The 16,986-nt window shown below is 38.8% G+C and overlaps 1 long non-coding RNA gene across 1 annotated transcript; it reads right to left on the reverse strand.

Annotated features, from left to right (window-relative positions):
• Nucleotides 1-514: 514 nt before the first annotated feature.
• LOC131192857 (uncharacterized) lies at nt 515-9,968 on the reverse strand. The gene is made up of 3 exons (XR_009153799.1): nt 9,921-9,968; nt 9,741-9,808; nt 515-1,905 (listed from the first exon to the last, which is right to left on the reverse strand). It is a non-coding gene; the product is annotated as an uncharacterized LOC131192857 (long non-coding RNA).
• Nucleotides 9,969-16,986: the final 7,018 nt, after the last annotated feature.

A 16,986-nucleotide genomic window follows, 5' to 3' on the forward strand; every position in this document is an offset into this window, starting at 1 on the left:
TTTCCTGTGTGGATCATCTTATGGGAAATAAGATGACCTCTTGAGCAAAGGTCTTTCCACACCATGCATTTATATGGCTTCTCCCTGTGTGGATCATCTTATGGGAAATAAGATGACCTCTTGAGCAAAGGTCTTTCCACACCATGCATTTATATGGCTTCTCCCTGTGTGGATCATCTTATGGGAAATAAGATTACTTTTGAGCAAAGGTCTTTCCACACTCCATTTAAATGGCTTTTCCCTGTGTGGATCTTTTATGGATAAGATACTGCTCAGAGCAAAGGCCTTTCCACATTCCATGCATTTAAATTGCTTCTCCCCTGTGTGGATCACCTGATGGGAAATAAGACTATTTTTATGAGTAAAGGTTTTTCCGCACTCCATGCATTTATACGGCTTCTCCCCTGTGTGGATCATCTTATGGGAAATAAGATGACCTCTTGAGCAAAGGTCTTTCCACACTCCATGCATTTATGGCTTCTCCCTGTGGATCTTATGCAAGTTACCACTGAGCAAAGGTCTTTCCACGCTCCATGCATTTATATGGTTTCCCTCCTGTGTGGAGCTTTTCGTGGAGAGTAAGTTCCCTGCTATGAGTAAAGGCTTTCCCACACTCCATACATTTATAGGGTTTCTCTCCTGCTGATTGGAGGGTCTGGGCTGCATGGGCTACAGGTGATTCTGAACATTGTATCTCTGCAGTGTGAATCCTTTCATGGGAAGTAAGTTGCTCGCTTGATCTAAAATGTTTTCCAGATTCCAAACATTTATAAGGCTCCTTTTTTGTGTGAATCATTTTTTGAGATGTAAGGAAGATATTTTGAAGAGAAAGAATCAATGTCCCATTGTAATTCTTTCCATTCTGGCTTATAGCATCTTCTCCTTTGTTTTGGGTTAATACTTTTTGTTTCATACTTTTCCCAATATATTTTTTCCTTATTTTCTCTTGCTGGGCATGAAAGTCTTGTATCGGAGCATCAGTGGAAGATGAGTTTTCCTGATTCCAATTATTTGACTGGTTTCTCTCATGGCTTTCTAATTCCATTTGAATTCCAAAGTTCTCCATTTCATCTTTAGCATTGATCACTTGGAACAGTTCATAGGAGTCTTGATTCTTCTGCTCATTAGTACCTTCAAAGGAAAAGAAATGAAAATGATAACAAGGTTAGAGAAAAAGATCAAACTGCAAAACTCATTCAAAGTCAGTTTTGAGTTAAGAAACACCGGTAATCAGGGGAAACATCCAAGAAGGAATTAGTGCGAGATCACGCACGTTCACTACCCTGAGATATTGCACTACTGATCTAGAGTGTAGTTTAGGCCTCTGTTCTCTGCGAAATGAGGCATAAACTACTTTACTGCGAGATCACGTGAGATCAGTAGTGCAAGATCTCAGACTACTGATCTCGCGTGATCTGGCATTACATGCTCTTCCATGGCCTGACCGTGAAAGTTCTATTCTCACGTAATTTTTGGAGGTTCCAGAGGACACATCACAACACATTCTTCCAGACGACACATAAAAGCACACCTCATTCTTCTCAGTCTCCACAGATAAGTTCCAATAGAAATGCAAAAACAGAGATAAGAAATGACACAGAAAGCATATAAACAAAGAGACATTGACCTCTTTCCTTCCTTGGAGAATGAGAAGGCCAGACCTTTTCCCTCTCGTTCCCAGGAGACGATATCTGAGGAATGATTTTTTAATTTAAAGAAAATTAACTATAATCTGTCTTCTTGAACTCTCTGATTGGGGACTAGAAAACTCTTACCCAGAGAGACCATGTTTCTATGGTTTTCCAGCATGACTTCCAAATGCAGCGCTTTTTGGTCAGGATCCAGCTGAGACCATTCCTCCTCAGAGAAATACACAGCCACGTCTTCGAAGGACACAAGACTCTCCTGAACACGGAAAAAAGAACAGAACAGGAGGATTTGAAAGACCAGTTCATCTTCACCAATGATTTAGACAAGAGGATATAATTATATAACTCATAATAATTATATAACTCATCAAATTTGCAAACAAGACTAAAGTAACAGGAATACCAACACTCCAGAAGATAAACTAAAGAGATAGAAGGATAGACAGATTGGGCCCCATCTAACAAAATGAAATTCAATAGTGAGAAATATAAGGTGTGGGGCTTCCAGTGATGTCACCGCTCCTGCAGGGCGCTCTAACAGGGCGCTCCGCATTAGAAGATCGTAAAAGTCAGTGAAACAGTATAAATCACTGTTCACTGACCTTAGCATACCCCTTGTGCAAAAGGGGGTGTGCAGAGCTTTGGGGGAGTGGTAGATCTCTCCAGGGGGTTTGCTCTTAAGAGTGAATTTTTCTGGATTTGAGGTCCCGCCGAACCTCATTATACTTTGACTTCAAACATTTGATTGATTTTCTAAGCAGACGGGGATTTCACAAGCATTCGATCTTTGAAGTAGAAATAACAAGCAAGTACACTGACTTCCCCTTTTGAAATTTGAAACTTCTCTTTGTCTCTGCTTAATTGACTTTTAAAATGGCGTCTGAAAGCGAAAGTGAATTCTTTAGTACAACAAAGCAGCGTTATTTGTGGATTGTTATAAACGGAGCTCTCCTATACTGAAAGGAGTAAAGGAAAGTTGTGATATTGCAATACAAACTTATGGAAGGAGCTCTTAGAATCCGCAGCATGCAGGAACAGAGAGGAGAGGACCTAAGAAAAATCATATCAGAAGCATTGGCTGAATTTATTGAAGTGGAACCCCAAGAGGTAGCTTACCAAATTGATAAAATATATAGAGTTAATTCCTGGATCGCAAGACAGAGAAAGCTTCCTCGGGACATTGTGGTTTAATTTGTGAAAAGGACTATGAGAAATCAGATTCTGCAAGTTTCATATCAGACAACTTTAAAAATTGGAGAACAGGAGCTGAAGGTGCCGAAAGAGATTCCTTCCAAGATGTTAAGAGATAGGAAGGAATTTGTTTTTTTTACACAAGAACTTAAAAAACATCAGATTCAATTCAGATGGGAGGTGCCAGTTGGACTGACAGTTTTTATCAAGGAAGGAGATATAGAATTGACACTGTTTTAAAGGCAAAGGATTTTCTTTCTACAGTTTTGAAAGTTGAAATAGAAGTGATAGAAAAACTTCAAGAGATCCAAGAAGGCGTGGTGATCCAAGAGGCTTCATTGCTGCTAGCGTCAGAGGAACCACAAGAGCAAAGGGTGACAAGAGGAGCTCTTAAGCGCAAAGAGAGCAACAGCTTCAAAGTAAAAGTCAGGACCCCAGTATGGAAGATGTGGGAGGAGCTAGATGGAAGATACCGGAGGAGGATCTTCTGTTGTCTGTTTCAAAGCTTCAGGAGGCCAGTAATGGCAAATAGAATTTTGTCATGGAATGTTAATGGTTTGAATTCAGCTTAGAAAAGAAGGAAAATATTTCACTACTTGAAACAATTTAAAAATGATGTGATTTGGCTATAAGAGACACATATCAAATTATCAGACCAAAAATACTTAATAAACTCAAAATTAGGTAAACATTTTGTTGCATCAGCTTTGGATAAGAAGCAAAATGGAATCGTTGTATATATCAGGAAGGATATACCAGCTAAGTTAATTGAGGCAGATATTCAAGGAAGATTTATTGCTATTGAACTGGTGATAGATGCAAAAAAGACTTTGCTGATAGGTATTTATGCACCTAATCAGCAACAAGAAAAGTTTTATAAAATGTTACACGAGAGGTTGACCCTCTGGGATTACAGTTCGTTTATTTTATTAGGAGACTGGAATGGAGTAATTGATACAAGAAATGATAAGAGAACCTCTTCTAAGAAGATACCTATACATGCAAAACTACCAAAATTCTTCTTTGAACTGATGGAAGATTTTGAGTTTAGAGATATATGGCGGTTACGGAATCCAGATGAGAGATTTTACTTTTTTCCTGATAGGCATCAATCTTTTTCACGTATTGACTTTATCTTAATTTCTAATAACTTGCTTTCTAGGGTGAAGAAAATGAAGATTTTTTGAGGTGTTTAACTGACTATAGCCCAGTTTGGATGGAATTATTACAAGGGAAAAATGGTGGTAGAACATGGAGGCTAAATGAAAATTTGTTTAGATATGAGGATAATGTAAATCAATGTAAGAAGCAGATGAAGGAATTTTTTTATTTTAATATGCACAAGGGGACCCCGATAGGAACTGTGTGGGAGGCGAGTAAAGCTTTTATTAGAGGAATATGATATATTTGGACAATAGGCAGAGGAATAATAAACAAAGGCAGCGTAGGTACTTGGAATAAGAAATTCAAAAGAAATAACAATTATTAATACAAAACCAACAAGACCACAAACTTAAAGAGGCTATAAGGATATTACAGAGTCAAGTATCAAGGGTGCTCTAACAGGGCACTCCGCGTTAGAAGATCGTAAAAGTCAGTGAAACAGTATAAACACTGACCTTAGCATATCCCTTGGGCATAAGGGGGTTTATGCAGAGCTGTGGGGAGTGGTAGATCTATCATTTGCCTAGAGGAATTTTTCTGGATTTATGACAGAACTTCATCTCCATTCAAATAGCTGTTTTTTTCAGGAAAAGGAGAGATATGCTCAAAAGGACTTGTTAAATTGATTGATTTTCTAAGCAGACGGAATTTCACAAGCGTTCGATCTTTGAAGTAGAATCAACACAGCAAGTATACCAACCCCTTGAAACTTGAAACTTCTCTTTGTCTCTGATTAATTGACTTAAAATCCTGAAAGTGAAAGTAACTTTTTTAGTACAACAAAGTAGCGTTATTTGTGGATTGTTATAAACGGAGTTCTCTTATACTGAAAGGAGTAAAAGAAAGTTGTTAAGTTTAAATTCCTGATTCTTTTGAAGACAGAATGGCAGCTAAATCTTTAAAGCCTTCTGGAAGAAGGGGATCTGAACCAAGTCTTGAGGATATATTGAAACTACAATTAAAACTTTCTGAAGATAGGCAAAAAGAGATGATGGAGAATTTTAATGCAAAAATAAGAGAAGATATTCTCATGGCTGTTCAAGGATTGAGTAAAAAAATTGAGGGATTGGAAGAAGAAATGCAACAGATCTCTCAGTCAAATAAGCATTTAGAAGACAAAATGCAAGGTGTTCAGAAAAAAGTGGATCAAAATGAAGATCAGGTTGTGATATTGCAATACAAACTTATGGAAGGAGCTCTTAGAACCATATGCAGGAACAGAGAGGAGAGGACCTAAGAAAATCATATCAGAAGCATTGGCTGAATTTATTGAAGTGGAACCCCAAGAGGTAGCTTACCAAATTGATAAAATATAGAGTTAATTCCTGGATGCAAGACAGAGAAAGCTTCCTCGGGACATTGTGGTTTATTTTGTGAAAAGGACTATAAAATCAGATTCTGCAAGTTTCATATCAGACAACTTTAAAATTGGAGAACAGGAGCTGAAGGTGCGAAAGAGATTCCTTCCAAGATGTTAAGAGATAGGAAGGAATTTGTTTTTACACAAGAACTTAAAAACATCAGATTCAATTCAGATGGAGGTGCCAGTTGGACTGACAGTTTTATCAAGGAAGGAGATATAAATTGACACTGTTTTAAAGGCAAAGGATTTTCTTTCTACAGTTTTGAAAGTCAAATAGAAGTGATAGAAAAACTTCAAGAGGTTCAAGAAGGCATGGTGATCCAAGAGGCTTCATTGCTGCCAGCATCAGAGGAACCACAAGAAACAAGAGGAGTTGAAAAGAGAGAGCAACAGAAAGTAATACATCTTATACTGGGGTTCTGACTTTTGGTTTATGCAATACCTTGTGATTGACCGAAGCAATAAGGAGGTTTCTGGGAGGATGGAAATGATTTTGTTTTTAAAACTTTTCAATAAAAAAAAAAGAATATTACAGAGTCAATTTAATATGTTAATGGCAGACCAGGAAACAATATACAATATGCTAAACATAATACCTTCTGTAATGCAAATAAACCTGGGAGATTTGTATATAACTAAAACAGAAAGCACGTGTCATACAAAAAATAGAATATAAAGGTAAAGAGATATATCAACAGGATAAAATTAAAAAGGCCTTCTCAGAATTTTATACTATGCAAAAGATAAAATATTGAATAGGGACATTTATGATTATTTGAAAGATTATAAGGTTAATACTCTAACATTAGAACAAAGGGAAGAGTTGAATCGGCCGATAGTTACTGGAGAAATAGTGGAGGCAATTAAACAATTAAAAATGGGGAAAACCCCCGGTACAGATGATCTTACAGCAAGTTATTACAAAAAACTACAGGATGAAATACTAGGCCCACTTAAAGAATTATTTAATCAGATATAACTAGGAGGGGGAATACCCCCATCATTGAAAACATGTTTTATTTCACTGATACCAAAAGAGGAGCAAGATTGCTCTAAACCCGTAATTACAGGCCACTCTCACTTTTAAATAATGATTATAAGATTTTGTTAAAATAATAGCAAATAGATTAATGTTAGTTTTACAAAGAATTCATACTGATCAATCTGGTTTTATAAAAGGGAGGCAGATGAGGAATAATGTTAGACAGATTATTAATATATTGGAATATTTAGAAAAGAAGAATACTTCAGCAGCACTTGTTTTTTTGGATGCGGAGAAGGCCTTTGATCGATTGCATTGGGATTTTTTATTTAAATTAATAGAGAAAATGCAATTTGGAGATTGTTTTGTTAGAATAATTAAAGCGATTTATGGCGAGCAAACAGCTCAGATTATAATAAATGGTAGTCTGACAGAAGTTATTAAGATTGTGAAAGGAATGAGACAGGGATGTTCTTTATCACCACTATTGTTTGTTTTGACTCTGGAACCATTATTGGATAAAATACGAGCGTTAACGAAAATAGAGGGAATTAAAATTAGATAATATGAGTACAAAGTTAGAGCTTTTGCAGATTATAGTGGTTACTTTAACAAATCCTATAAATTCAAGTAGATCTTTGTTGGAAACAACTGATAAATATGGAAAGGTATCAGGATTTAAAATAAATCAGAATAAAACAAAAGTGATAATCAAAAATATGTCTAAACAACAGAAACAAAAACTAGAGGAAATAACAGGATTTGAGGTGGTAAAAAAGGTTAAATACTTAGGGGTTTATATTAGCTCATCGAACAAGAAACTTTATAAGAATAAATATGACTTGCTATGGCAAAAAGTTCAGAATGATATGAGTGTCTGGAAAAAATTGCAGCTATCGCTATTGGGAGGATTAGGCTATCAAAATGAATGTGTTACCTAGATTTTTGTTTCTGTTCCAGATGATACCAATAATTAAGAAAGATAAAAATTTGGAGGATTGGCAGATTGGGATTAATAAATTTATATGGCAAGGTAAAAGGCGAGGGTTAAAATGAAAATAATACAGGACTCACGGGAAAGAGGTGGCTTAAAAACGCCTAATTTTAAACTATATTATGAAGCAGTAGCCCTTTCAGTAATAAGTGACTGGTTTAATTTAACGGAGGAAAGAATTTTGAACATAGAAGGTTATGACTTGTTATATGGATGGCATGCGTATTTATTTTATGAAAAAAAAGTGGATAGGGCTTTTAAGAATCATGTGTTGAGAAGTGCTCTTTGTGGTCTGGAAAAAATATTCTTATAAACTAGACTATAAGATTCCTATATGGGCGAGCCCCAGACATGCAATAGAGAATATAAATATAGAACAGAAACAGGAAATGATTACTTATAAAGAACTTTTGTATGCTGAAGGAGGTAGATTGCAATTAAAATCATTACAGGTATTCAATGAAGAAGGGAGGAATTATACTTGGTTTCAATATGGGCAACTGCTAGATGGAAAGAAGATCAAAAAATTGGTATAATGCAAAGGAAGGAAAATTTAATAAAGCAAATTAGAAATCAGACCCAGGAGCATATAAAGAGATTGTATAATGTGTTGCTTGAAATAGATTCGGAAAAGGATTTGGTAAAGGACTGTATGATAAAATGATCACAGAATATTCAGGAACCAATAATGTTGGAAACATGGGAGAAAATCTGGGTTAGAAATGTTAAGTTTACAGCACAGAATTTAAGGAAAATTTTTATAAGATGAATAGATGGCACTTAGATCCCAAAAATTATCATGTATGTATCCTGATATCCAAGCAAAATGTTGAGGTGTGACTGTGATGACGCTACATATTTTCATATTTGGTGGACTTAAAGAAAATTAAGGCCTTTTGGATAAGAATTTGGTGGATTATTCAAAATGTCCTGAAGAAGAAGAAAGTTCCTGCCACAATTTTTCCTTTTGGGAATTATAACGGATTGTACAGGATTGAGACTAAATTGATTCTGAATTTAATAACAGGCAAGCTGTTGATTGGACAATATTGGAAGAAAAAGAGTTACCTACAATAGAAGAATGGATATTGAAAGTTAATACTCTGAGATGGCTAAAATCTTTTTTGACAATACGCAGGAAAGATATTTAATTGAATGGAAAAATGGATTGATTATTTACAGAACAGATATCAGATTAAGAAATTATTATTATTATTTATTATTATTTATTATTTTATTAGATTTAAACCTTTGGGACAAAGCCAAGATAAAAAGAAACAATGTACAGTTAAAAGTAAATTAAAAAACTTATATACAGTATGGAAATTAAAATAGTTAAAAATCTAAAGACCCCAAATTAAAACTAAATGAAATTTAAAATTTAAAATCTAGAATTAAATAAACAAGAGATATGTTTTCAGTTAAGAAAGCAAGGTCAGATATTTGAAAACCAGAAGTTCATTAAAGAGCTACAGAGAAGGATCTTTAGTGACTTTTGAAAAGACATAGAATTTTTGATGGAAAATGGATTGATTATTTACAGAACAGATATCAGATTAAGAAATATCAGATTGCCTTTGAATAATTAGGAAGTATTATTTTATGTAATGTTGGGAAATGAAAAGATTTGGATGAGGTTAATTGGATTAGAAGGAAAATTTACCTATGTTTGGTTTATGTATAACAATACCTGATGACTGAAGAGGGGAAGGGGTTTTGTGAGAAGGGGAAAAATGTTTTGTTTGTTAAAACTTTTCAATAAAAAAAGAAAAAGAAAAAGGTGAGAAAGAAAACCAAATGCAGGCACAGAATAGGTGATATTTGGCTCACCTAGAAAGTGCAACTGGGATCTTGCAGTCCTAGTGGACAATCAGTTAAACATGAGCCAGCAGTATACTACAGTTGCCAAAAATGTGATTTATTATTTTTTAAACTATTGGTTATGAACAAGGCTTTTAAAAATAGTAACATGGCAATGTGAGTATTATATTTTCATTAGTTGCAATAAGTCAAAGAATGACAAAAAGAATGGGTGTCTAGCAGTTACTGCCAATGTGATCCATTTATTCTTATCTCTTGAAGCACTTTTAAAAAATTAATTCTTGTAACTCATAGTTGGAACAGTTCTAGCAGAAGCAGTGGTCTTTAAAAAACATTTCCTAAACAGAATCTGAGGGTAGAAATGACAAACCATTCTGTCCCTGTAATAGTCTACAGAGGAAGCTATGCTGGGTGAGAGCATCTTGAACTGCTATTATGCCGTCCATGTCGCACAGGAAAACAAAAATAATCCAGTCCAAACAAGGGAGGGAAATAGAAGGAGAGAGAACTCTGCCCACCCGCTTCACTTCCTGAAGGAAAGGAGAATACAAATCTAATAAATTTTCTCTTTCTTACTTGATTTGGAGGTTCAACCACTGCTTGAGCTCCATCGTAAGAACCAGAAAAGTTCATGCGTTGTTTCTCTGTAAGGATAAAATAATTTCAAAATTCATATTTAACAAAATAAGAGGAGGTATACTACAGAAGAGAGGAAGGTAAGGCAGATGGGATCTCTGCAATCAGGATCTTGATTACCTCCTGAAGTGTCCTGATTTTGATCTACCCAAGGGATCCTCCTGAAAATAGCTCCTGAGGGGATTTGATGGATTCTTCTTCCTCAGGATCTTATTTCACAGTGCAGCCCTTCAAGGAGGAAGAAAAAGAAGCAGGATTAATATAAATCATGTGACATAAAGTGGATCCTTATATTCAGAATACAACCTAAAATATCCATATATCTATATAATCCAATATCCATCAGTGATGTTGAGTGAGAAAACAATGGGACAAAGTCTTACAAGAATTGGTGGAACACTGCCAGATACGATGAATGCCACAGAAGTATGGGAAGGAGGGGAAGTATTCAAACACATTTTCTGTTCCCTTTTGAGCTCCCTAGATTAAAGTATCTCACCTGCAACTCCACCTGCTCCTTCTGCTCCTCCACTGTGAGGAAGCCTTCAGCTAGGGCCACCACTTGGGAGCTGGTCTGACATCACCCAGCTTTCCATCTCTGGGGAAGAAGGAACAGGAGCTGCTCCAGAAGAGGTCCAGCATCTGGGCTTTGGTGTGCTTTTCTGGTCTCAGCCATCGCCTACAAGCGTCATGGAGTCGGCTGCAAAGCCTGACCCTCAGCCTCCCAGTATGGGATGAAATTCCAGGCTGAACAGTGAGAACAATTAATCAGTGGAATGACTTGTCTCCAGAAGTTGTGGATGCTCCAACGCTGGAGCTGTTTAAGAATAAATTGGACAGCCATTTATCTAAAATGTTATAGGGCTTCCTGTCTGAACAGGAGTTGGACTAGAAGAACTCCAAGATCCCTACCAACTCTGTTATTCTGCTCCATTGTTCCCAAATTCCCAAAGCAAAGATATGCACTAGGTTCAAAGGCTGTGCTTCACACAAATCCTAAGTTTAGATGAGAAGATGGACAATTCTCAAAATTTCTTTGACTGAAGAAATATTTGGGGCAAGTTTTATCAAGTTGATTGATTCTGCAGAACTTTCAGCGCCTTTCAGTAAAGTAATCCCACTTCTGGATCAATTGATTTACCGCTCTATCATTCATTGATCTAGTAGTCTGAGTCATTGGCTGAATGGGAGAAAACAAAGAAAAGAAAATTTTCTGCAAAGCCGTTTCTCAGCCTTTGCAAAGCGGGAATGTTTGATTTCCTAATCTGGGCAGAAATCAGAGGATTGAAATTATATAGCTGGTACTGCAATTAAATGCTCTATATGGTCATTCTTTGGATTTTAAAACTGCTTTATTTTTTAATGTGATTTGCTTATTTTTTAAACTATTGGTTATGAACAAGGTTTTTTAAAAATAGTAACGCGGCAATGAGAGTATTTAGTTATTTTTCATTAGCCTTGCACAACTCCAAGTCAAAGAATGACAAAAAAAATGGGTGTCTAGCAGTTACTACCAATGTGATCCGTTTATTCTTATCTCTTGAAGCACTTTTTTAAAAATTACTTCTTGTAAACTCATATTTGGAGGAGTTCTAGCAGAAGCAGTGGAGTTTAAAAAACATTTCCTAAACAGAATCTGAGGGTAGAAATGACAAACCATTCTGTCCCCGTAATAGTCTAGAGGAAGCTACGCTGGGTGAGAACAACTTGAACCTGCTATTAAACTCTCCATGTCACACAGGAACACAAAAATAATCCAGTCCAAACAAGGGAGGGAAATAGAAGGAGAGAGAACTCTGCACATCCGCTTCACTTCCTGAAGGAAAAAAGAATACAAATCTAATAATATCTCCCTTTCTTACTTGATTTGGAAGTTCAACTACTGTTTGAGCTCCATCGTAAAAACCAGAAAACTTCATGCTTTGTTTCTCTGTAAAGATAAAATAATTTCAAAATGCATAACTTAACAAAATAAGAGGAAGTATACTATAGAAGAGAAGCAGCTAAGGCAGATGGGATCTATCTAGGTAACCAGGGGATCTTCGATTACCTCCTGAAGTGTCCTGACTTTGATCTTCACAAGGAATCCTCCTGAAAAAGAGCTCCTGAGGGGGATTTGATGGATTCTTCTTTCCTTCAGGATCTCTTATCTGCATAGTGCAGCCCTTCAAAAAGGAGGAAGGAAAAAAAAGCAGAATTAATGTAATTACACGATATAAAGTGGATTCTTATATTAGGAACACAACCTCAAAGTCCCAAATATTCATCAGTGAGGTTGAGTGAGAAAACAATGGAACAATTCCCTCCAAGAATTGGTGGGACATCGCCACCTATTATGAATGTCAAAGAACTATAGGAAGGAGGGATGAAGTGTTCAAACACATTTTCTGTTCCCTTTTGAGCTCCCTAGATTAAAGTATCTCACCTGCAAGTCGACCTGCTCCTTCTGCTCCTCCACCTGGCTCAGGAGGAAGCCTTCAGCCAGGGCCACCGCCTGGGAGCTGGTCTCTGCTCCACATTCCCTCACCCAGCCCTCCATCTCTGGGGGCAGAAGGAACAGGAGGTGCTCCAGAACCGCCAGGTCCAGCATCTGGGCTTTGCTGTGTTTTTCTGGTCTCAGCCATCGCCTACAAATGTCATGGAGTCGGCTGCAAAGTCCTCGGGGACCCTCAGCCTCCCGGTATTGGATGAAGTTCCAGGGCTGAACTTCCGAAGGGAGGATGGTTTCCTCCTCCAGGATCTTCTGCCCAGTCCTTGTCCAGAGCTTCCCAGGCTGAGCAGCTGAAGGGCCTTTTCCGCTTCCCTCCTTTCCCAAAGGTTGTGTCTCCATCCTTTCTCTCTCCTGCAGAGCAACTCCAAATGGCTCCAAGGACTCTTCTGGGTCTCCAGATGCCTTTTCCTTCACAGGACCATTTCTGGTGCCTCAGGACTCTGATCCCTCCAAGTTATTCCGCTCTTTTTTTTTCTCCAAGAGAAAATGTTGGCTTGCAAGGATTTCAAATGGCTTCAAGTTTCTGTATCCGAGATTGAAAGAAAAATAAACGCCAAGAATTAGAAAGTGGAATTTAGCAATTAAACAAACTTCACCCAACCTGCCTGGAGTCCCAAGAGGCTCATCCCAGCACAGGGCCGGGAAGGAGGCAGCTGGAGAGGCCGCCCCGCTTCTCTCCCCCTCCGGAGACAGGATGGAGCCCCGGGGAGCCTGGTGCGAATCCTGCCTCATCCTCGCCCGTCTTCTCTCCTCTCCTGCTGGGTCTCCGCAAGGCCGACCTTCCATTCGGGCTCTTCCCCGGACACGGGGTGGGAAGGGACCCCACGGATCCTCCTCCCCAGCATCCCTCCTTCCTTACTCCGGATAGCCGGGCGCGGGTCTCTCCCTCCTCCACCTCCCTTTGCATGGGAAGAGCCCCCAACTCACCCGGGATACATCAGGAGCTTCCCAGCCAGACTCTCCTGCAACCTCTCTGCCTTCGCAGAGCCCCAGGGGTTAAGGAGAGCGAGTGTGAGGTCCTAGAGGGGCAAGGCTCTATGATGTCATTTCCTTCACAGCCTCTACAAAGGCAGGCATGTCTTTCGTCCTCCGGTGGGCCAATGGGAAAGTCTGATTTTCCCTTCTCTTGGCAGAAGGCGCCCCCTAGTGGATTCTGCGTAAATTTACAGGATTCCCTGCAAAGCGCGGGAAAGAGGAGCGTCTCTGAGGGAAGGGCAGGGATGAAGGTTAATGGAGTAGGAGGAAAGTCCCCTCTCTCTCCTTCCTGCCCAGGAACTGTTTGTGGTGATGGAGAAAATCTCCTGGAGGATTTGAACTCAACTCTCAAGATCAGCTGTCCTGAAGGCTGAGCAGAGATTGAGGACGCCTCAAGTGTCCATATCATGGGTGTTTCAAACCCGTCACAGGTTTCCTCTTTCTGTGCGCATGTGCAGAAGGTCAGGCAGGTGGAGCCTCAGAAACTGCAACCCATCACTGGTCCAAATCCTGTCAGAAACGGTCAGGCGGTCAGGAAGGACCAGGAGGCTCTGGGAAAACAACTTGTGTCTTGTGGTTGTTGAACTCCAGTCTTCAGTGGAGAAAGGTGGGACACAGGCAGGAACCACAATCAGGAAAATGGTTTCTTGTTTTTTATTTCTTCAATTGAATACATACAGGCCCTTCAAATTATTCCTCAGCCGCACATTGAAGGAGGGAAGCAGAGGCAGACCCCTCCAGCCAATTCTGATGAACACCCCGGGCGACCCGTCTCTTGTGCCCGCGGAAAGGCTCTGAAGAGAAAGAGAAAAGAAAAATAGTTCCAAAATGGAGGAAAACCTAAAAGCTGAGTTCGATCTGACCAGCTTATAGTTGATTCAGCCTTTAATCTTTCTGTTTGGTAAAATGAGGACCAGAGTGCTGGGGACAATATGCTGACTTTGTAAACTGCTTAAAGATTGCTATAAATAATAATAATAATAATAATAGTAATAATAGTAATAGTAATAATAATAATAATAATAATAATTTAATTTGTATACTGACCTTCTACCGAAGGACTCAGGGTGGTTTACAGCCAAAATAAAATACAGCAAAAACACATACAATACTAAAAAAAGGCATTGAAAAACTTATTAAATTTGGCCCAATTTTAAAATACAATTAAACCCTAAAAAATTAATAAAAATTAAAACCCATAAAATCAGCTAAAAAAATTTAAATTCAAGCCAAATAAAAATAAAGCTTTGTGGACTGGTATATATAAGAGCCTTGGTGGCACAGTTGTTAGAGTGCAGTACTGCAGGCTATTTCTGCTGATCACCGGCTGCCAGCAATTTGGCAGTTCAGGTCTCAGCAGCTCAAGGTTAACTCAGCCTTCCATCCTTCTTTCTTAGGTCTGTAAAATGAGGACCCAGATTGTTGGGGGCAATAGCTCAGATTAATAAACGATAGACAGAGCGATAGATCAGTTGGTCCAGAAGTGGGATTATATTCCTGAAAGGCACTGAAACTTCTGCAGAATCAATCGGCTTGATAAAACTTGCCCTAAATAGGCGAGTCCCACTTTTTGCTCTGACATTCTCGCTGCTTGCTTGCAGCAACTGTGACTACTGCGGGCAGCACAGGCAGAGGCACGGGACCCCAAAGACTTTCAAAGGTATCCCTGCTTGATTGATCATTCGTAATCTTAGCACACTGGAGTGATTTTCATTCTGATTCTCTGGAGCATCCCTAGTTTGGGACAAGGAAAGAAGGGAGGGAGGGAGGTGGGAGGCAGGGAAGGAAGAAAACGAGGGAGGAAGGGAGGAAGTCAGAACCATTATTCAGTGCCATTGTAACTTTGAATGGTTACTTAATAAATGATTGTAAATTGACTACCTTGGTTGGCCAGTAGGCTGGCTAGCTAGAAACTTTTATGCCACATTTCCTACCACTGCTTTCCTTAATAAAACTACTTAGAAACAGTGGACAAAGCCGGAACAGATATAAAGGTATGCATATTTCCAGAATGCTAGAACTATTCTGAGTTCAAGCAACACTTTTTTCACACAACTGTGTGAGGGCAGAGATGGCCAACATGAGGAAAGGCAAGGAAAGATCAGCACAATATTAGGACAAAGAGCCCATGAGTTGTATTTTCTAATTCAGCATCATTATAACTGCTCTTATGGTTTTGTTTCTCAGTTATCACATGCAAGACAATGGGAAGGTGGAAAGGCAGATTTTGACAAGAAGAAACAATAGTAGTAGGACTTCTCCATTTCTGACTGCAACTTGCTCTAGTGGATATACCCATCAGAGGAAGTTTCTTGAAATGATTGGGAAATCTCCACCACTTAAATATTGGCAGCCATACATCGCTTTCAGGCCAAATGATAACCTTCATCTCCACTGATGTCCATGTTTCCTTTAAAACCTTCTACTTAGCAGAAAAGAAAGAAGAAAAAGCAGGATTGAGGATTCAGAATCAAATCAAGCTGGAAGGGAACTTGGAGCTCTTCTAGTCCAGCCCCCTGCTCAAGCAGGAGAACCTATACCAGGGGTCTGCAACCTTAAACATTCAAAGAGCCATTTGCACCCGTTTCCCACAGAAAAGAAAACACCGGGAGCCACAGAACCCTTCCCGTGCCTGACTATTTCTTGAGCTGCCACAAAACTAGCACATGTTGTTGAATTAAACCTTCTGTGTTCTTCTGAAATTTTTCTTTTCTTGGATTTATCCATGAGTGGCCTACTGGTGGTTGAAAAACTCAATAAATTGTGTGTTGGCGAGTATATTTTGAGTGACAAGGAGCCACAGCAGAGGGGTGAAAGAGCCACATGCAGCTCCAGAACTGCAGGTTGCTGACCCCTGTCTTATACCATAGCAGACAAGTGACTATCAAACATCTTCTTATGTCCAGTTATGAAGCACCCACAATGTTTGAGGGAAAGCTGTTCCACTGGTTGTCCTCACTATAACGAAGATTGTTAATTCCAGGTTGCTTCTTTCCTTGACTAGTTCACAGGCATTGTTTCTTGTTGTGTCCTCTGGTGCTTTGGAAAATAAATTGGCCCCCTCCTCTTTGTGAAGCCTCAAGTCCTGGAATACTGCTATCACTCCTAATCCTTCTTTTCTAGAGTAGTCAAATCCAAATCCTGCAACGATTCTTCATGTTTTAGTCTTCAGGCCTTTAATCATCTTAGCTGCTCTTCTTTACACTTTTTCCAAACACAAAACATCCTTTTTTGTAATGTAATGTCCAAAACTGGATCCAGTATTCCAAGTGTGGTCTTACTAAGGCTTTATAAAATGGTAGTAATAAGTGATCTTGATTCTATGCCTGTTTATACAACCAAGGATTGTCTTAGCTTTTTGGCTGCCGCACAGGTGACTCAGATTTAAATGATCATCCATTTGGACTCCAAGGCCCTCTCAGAGTTACTGTATTTGAGCCAGGTTTCATGTAATCTGTTTTTCCTGCCCAGGTGAAATACTTACTTTTCTCCACATTAAATTTCACTTGTTGGATTCAATCTTGTCTCATTTGGATCAGAAAGGCACAATATGCATACAGCTAAAATCTATAAACATGGTGGGTAGAGAACTAAAAGCTAATTGCCCACAGCCAGCAGTTCGATCCTGATGGGCTCATTGTTGAGTCAGAGTTTCAACCTTTGAGGTCGGTAAAACAAGGACTAGATTGCTGGGGACAATATGCTGATTTTGTGAACTGC

This window comes from Ahaetulla prasina, chromosome 2 (genome assembly GCF_028640845.1).
Source record: "Ahaetulla prasina isolate Xishuangbanna chromosome 2, ASM2864084v1, whole genome shotgun sequence".
In the NCBI taxonomy this organism is placed as follows: domain Eukaryota; kingdom Metazoa; phylum Chordata; class Lepidosauria; order Squamata; family Colubridae; genus Ahaetulla; species Ahaetulla prasina.